This window comes from Octopus sinensis, linkage group LG12 (genome assembly GCF_006345805.1).
Source record: "Octopus sinensis linkage group LG12, ASM634580v1, whole genome shotgun sequence".
Classification (NCBI taxonomy): Eukaryota; Metazoa; Mollusca; class Cephalopoda; order Octopoda; family Octopodidae; genus Octopus; species Octopus sinensis.
In genome coordinates this window covers 31,752,357-31,758,368 of record NC_043008.1, presented here as the reverse complement: position 1 = coordinate 31,758,368, position 6,012 = coordinate 31,752,357, and positions in this window count along the sequence as shown.

The following is a 6,012-nucleotide window of genomic DNA, read 5'->3' as shown; positions in this document are numbered from 1 at the left end:
GAGATCAGACCAAGAATTGCATACCAAGGTTGACAACAATCCAGTTGACGTGCAACACTCTACACGGTAGCTAGACTTGCTAGAAGTAGCAGCCAAATTTTACTCAAATCATTATCGTCATTTTTAAATCGACATATTGTGTAATGTAGTCCTAGATACATTACCTAGATGTAGTGCTAAACAAAAGATGGAATAGTCAAGGCTGGGACACCTTTGACATCTAATCGTTTGTTCGGGTGAACGGTTTCTTTTCGGAGCCGTTCTGCATTGAACGATCGGTACGTCAAGGGTGCCTTCTCTCTCCGCTTCTCTACGTTTTGGCCCTCGAGCCATTGCTGAGGAAGTTGGAATATATGAGGGGCACTCCGCAAGATCTAGGGTGCGGAAAGTTAACTTCGGCGTATGCGGACGACATCACCGTCATCGTATCCTGGGTTGAGCACCTACAGTGGGTGGGTGAGGCCTTAAGGGCTTATGAAGAGGTGGCAGGAGCGAAAATCAACCGAGATAACTCGGTCGGCTTGCAACTCGGCACCTGGAGGGGCAAGTCGATGCCTTCCGACAACGTTGTGGGACGTTGGACGGAAGGGCCGGGGAAAATGTTTGTAGTCTGGTTCGGTTCAGATCTCCAGATAGAGAATTGGAGCGAGGTGACGAGCAAGGTAGCTCTCTTAACTCAGACCTGGTTTGAGTGGTGGTTGTCTCTGAAAGGGAGGGCAGAGATTGCAGAAGTGTTCATCGCCTCTGTAATCACTTACTGCTTGAACGTTGTGCCTTGCCCCGATTCGTGGCTGAACTAGCTGGAACGCATGTTCTTTCGCTTTTTGTGGAGGGGCAGCAGACCTCTTGTAAGGCGCTCTATCTGCTGCCAAAAGCCGCTGAAGGGTGGGCTAGGGATGCCGTGGCTAAAAATGCGCAGACATGCGCTCAGGCTCAGGCACCTCTGACTTTACCTGGACGGTGAGCAGGTGTGGTCTCCGTTCGTCAAGCTGTTATTTCCACAGTTCACATCGTTTACCGAACTAGACCCATGGATCAAGTGTAGACCGAGGTTGGGCGTGTGGCATGCAGAGTGCCACCAGGCACTCGTACTTCTCTCCCAGTTGGGCAACGCCAGTGGCGGGGGTACTACCTCGTTCTTCTATAGAGGGTTAGCAGAGTTCAAGTGCAACGACGTCCTGGGAGAAACCCTAGGCTTCGACGAAGATCAACTGGCCAACCTGTTCCAAAGAACATTCGGGCCGGGGCCTATGGATAATTACCAAAAGTCCCTGGCCTGGCAATGTTACAGGGGAGCTTTACCGGTTCTAGATAAGCTCTTTAGACATGGGTGTGCGCCTTCACCGGTTTGTGCAAGATGCGAGCAGGACAGTGAAACTGTCCTGCGCGCGATTGTGCAATGCCCCAAGGTGACTGAGCTCTGGGCTTATGTTGAACGCCTGCTGTCGCATTCGAGAAGAGTACAACTGTCGAGCGAATCTGTAATTAAGATAGTTCCGCCGACCTCCCTGAATAGGGAGGGGCGAACCTGTTTTCTCTCGGTAGTTGCTGTTGCGAAAGAGGTAGTATGGAAGACGAGAGTGATAGGAATTGCAACAGGCATGTTTATCTCCAGTCTCGAGCTAATCGACTTTTTCGTTTTCCACATGAAACGGAAAATAAGATAAGGCTGGCGAAGAAATGCCTGTCGCAAAGTGTGTTTCGTAAAAGATGGAAGTCTGTAGCAAGTATGTTGTGAGTGAAAGAACCTGTCTAAATGAGAACAAAAAAGAGACACAGCAAAGTCTTCAGTGCGAGTATGTGTTTTGTGGGGTCGACCGCGTCCTCCGTTTCATTTTTTGTAAGTCACTCATTCTCATAAGGTATATTAATTTTTATATGTTTGGGGTGGCATGAGTTAAATAATAGGTATTGTTTTGAATCTGTGGGTTTATAGATGTCTGTTTCGATGTAGTTATTAATTCTTTTAATTAGGATGTCAAGAAAAGGGAGTTGTTTGTTGCTGTGTTCCATGTTAAATTGTATGTTGCTATTTATATTGTTGAGCATTATTTTGAAATCGAGGAGTTTGTCCATGCTATCCTTCCAAAGTATAAAGCAATCATCTTAATACCTCCTCCAGTTCTCCTTTAAATAGCAATGAAATGAGGTGCCATATTTTTGTAGTGATGATTGGTATATTTTAAGTTCTAGGTAAACCATTACAGGGTTCGCGATCACTGGGTTAGCTCGGGTTCCCATTGCAATTCCACATAAAAAATATATATACATAAAATATTCACAAAATATAGGATAGCGAAATTTTAGAAATTTCACTACCAGTGGCCTAGCATGTAAAAAAAAATCAACAGACAACATATTTATCATATAAAATTAGTGTATAAATAAACACAATAGAGGCGAACCGTCACAGGCAGCCTTACATGGTGGTCGTTTTGACTGCTACTTCTAGCATGTAAAGCTGCCTGTTAAGGGTCGCATGTATTGTGTTTAATTGTACACTAATTTTATACATAAAAAATATATGTTATATGTATATATAATATATATATATACATAATATATACATGTAATGTGTATATATAATATATATATTATATACTAGCAGTATCGCCCGGCGTTGCTCGGGTTTGTAAGGGAAATAACTATATAAGCATTTTTAGAGAGTTACTTCCCTTATAGATGCCAATTCGAGCTTTCTTAGCCATTTCTGTTTTGGTGTCTTCAAGCCATGAAGTCGTTGTTCTAAAAGAACGCTGGTCTCCTTGACACCGCGTTACGACGTTGATTTCCTTACATTCCCTTCCCCACAGCTTCACGAGGGAGGGAAGAAGGGGGAGAAGCAAACAGGTGCAGGTGTGACCATGGACGCCAACTCCGCCGCCATCGATACACGAAAAATTATGCTTTAAAATGGAATAAAAAATTATGTTAAATTATTTTTAAAATCGTAGACTCATCGTAGACGCGCGCTAATACTCAGACGGGCTCGATATGAATCACGACTATAAGATACCCGAATTTGGTTAAACTGCACCGCAAAATATGGGAGTAGTTAGGAATCTAAATCGAAGGGGACAGACACTCACACAACTACAGTTTTATATATATAGATATATATAATATATATATGTAATGTATATATATAATATATATATATCATATATATATATATATATATAATATATATATATAATATATATATATATATATATATAATATGATATATATATATATATATACACACATACATACATACATACATACATTCGTACGTACATACATAATATATATATTGTATCATATTACTCTTTCATGTACATTGTTTTGTTCTATATTATTATGTTTGACCTTAACGTTCATATGTAGTGGTTTAATAAATTATGTGATTGGGTATTATCTGGTAGTTGATCATTGATTATGATGTGTTTCTCCATTTTCTTATTTTGTATATATATATATATATATATATATATATTATATATATATCACCATGACCGACCAGGCTATCAGATGTTGTTTCACATCGCTGGTCACAATGCGTTTCGCATTGTTTTAGCCTTCAAATGACGCCACCCCGCTGGCTAAGCGAGCAGGCTAACAGAAGAAAGAGTGAGAGAAAATTGTGGCGAAAGAGTACAGCAGGGATCGCCACCACCCCCTGCCAGAGTCTCGTGGAGCCTTAGGTATTTTCGCTCAATAAACACACACAACGCCCGGTCTGAGAATCGAAACCGCGATCCTACGACTGCGAGTCCGCTGCCCTAACCACTGGGCCATTGCGCCTCCACACACACACACACACACACACACACATATATATATATATATATGTATATTATATATATATATATATATATATATATATATATAGATGGAGAGATGGATAGATAGATAGATAGATAGATAGATAGATAGATAGATAGATAGATAGCTAGATAGATAGATAGCTAGATAGATAGATAGATAGATAGATAGATAGATAGATAGATAGATAGATAGAGATATAAAGTACAGGAAACTTACATATACACCATTCTGCTTAAATAATGGAACTGCAGATACAATATCCTTAAGTATCTCATCTCTGTTTTCATTCCTACACTTCACTCTGTATTTCATATCTTCTCTAAAATAACTATTACTTAAACATTTTCTTACACCGTCTCTGATGAAGGGATATATAAAATATCCCGAAAACAGCTGTAAGACCTCTTCATAAATGTTCTGAAACTATTCACAGTCTTGGATTGTTTTATCTCATTCCGTTTATATGTATGTATGTATGTATGTATGTATGTATGTATGTATATTTATATCAATCTATCTATCTATCTATCTATCTATCTATATATATATATATATATAACGTATATATATATGATATATACGATATATATAATGTATATATATATATGATATATATATATATATATATATATATATATATATATAACGGGAAGCTTTATGAAAATAAACAAAAGACGAAGGCAGGTGGAAAACAAACGAACAATTGTATTAGTATGGCGCTCAGGAAATATAAATAAAACAAGTCTTAACGTTTCGAGCCTACGCTCTTCAACAGAAAGATACACAGAGAGAGAAAAACACAGAAGAAGGAGAGAAAAAAAATGCGTGCAGTAGCTAACGAATCAACATGGCGATCTGATTTCGGCCAGAGGTCAAAGATCAAACATGAGACGCGAGAGCGAAATAAGGGGAGATAATAGGGTTGATAAACGGGTTGAGGGACCAGCTAAAAGTGCGTGGGAGGGGTCTGGATGTGTGTATGTATAGGGTTGGTGTATGTATTAGTATGTATAAGGGTGTGTGTGTGTGTGTGTGTGTATGAGAGAGTATTAGTGCGTAAGATTGGTCTGGACGTGCGTATGTATGGGGTTGGTGTATGTATTAGTATGTATTAGTATGTATTAGTATGTATTAGTACGTATTGGTATGTATAGGTATGTGTGTGTGTGTGAGAGAGTATAAGTGCGTATGCGGGGTCTGGACGTGTGTATGTATAGGGTTGGTGTAAGTATTAGTATGTACTAGTATGTATTAGTACGTATTAGTATGTATTAGTTGGTGTGTGTATTAGTATGGCACATCATATGTGATGTGATGTGTAAAGTCATGTGGTGTAGTGAGGAGAAGAGGGGGAGGGGGAGAAGAGGGGGAGGGGAGAAGAGGGGGGAGAAGGGGAGGGGAATAAGAGGGGGAGGAGAAGGGGGAAGAGGAGAGGATGGGGGAGAAGGAAGGGGAGGAGGGGGATGAAGGAGGAAAGAGGGAGAGGGGGAGAGAGGGAGTGAGGGAGCAGAGGGAAGGGGAAGAGGGAGGGAGAAAGAGGGAAGAAGGGAAGGGGAGTAGGGGTGAAAGGATGAAGGACTGAAGAAGTAGGGGTCGGGGGGAGAAAGGATAGGTGAGGAGGGGGGAGAGGGGGGTTAGATGAGGAGGGGGGAGAGTTGAGACCAAATGGCGTATAAGAGCGAAGAGAGAAGATTAATTCCTGTTCACGGCGCAAACGGGAATCCGGATGGCCTCTGTGTAAGGACAAACCGAACACAGATAGGTGTTGCAAGGAGTGACCGGTGGAGCGGAAATGGCGTGAGACCGGTGTGTCGTTCGCAAGGTGGATGTCACGAAGGTGTTCCGCGAACCGGTCAGCCAAGCGGCGTCCGTTTGTCCGATGTACAAGGAATTGCAGAGAGAGCAAGAGATGCAATAGATAATATTGCTGGAGGTGCAGGTGAAGGAGTGGATGATGGGATAGGGTCGATGGTGGGTGCTAGTGAGGCGGGTGGTGTTGGAGAGGTAAGGGCAAGTGCGGCAACGTGGGCGGGAGCAGGGGAACGAGCCGGGTTGGGAGGTAGGGTCAGGGAAGGAGCTATGGACCAAAAGGTCTCGAAGGTTGTGGGCTCGTTTGAAAGAGGGGAGGGGTCGGTTAGGGAAGAGGTGTGAAGTGGACGGGTCGGACTGGAGATGACGGAAAGCTCGAAGAATGGTGCGTTG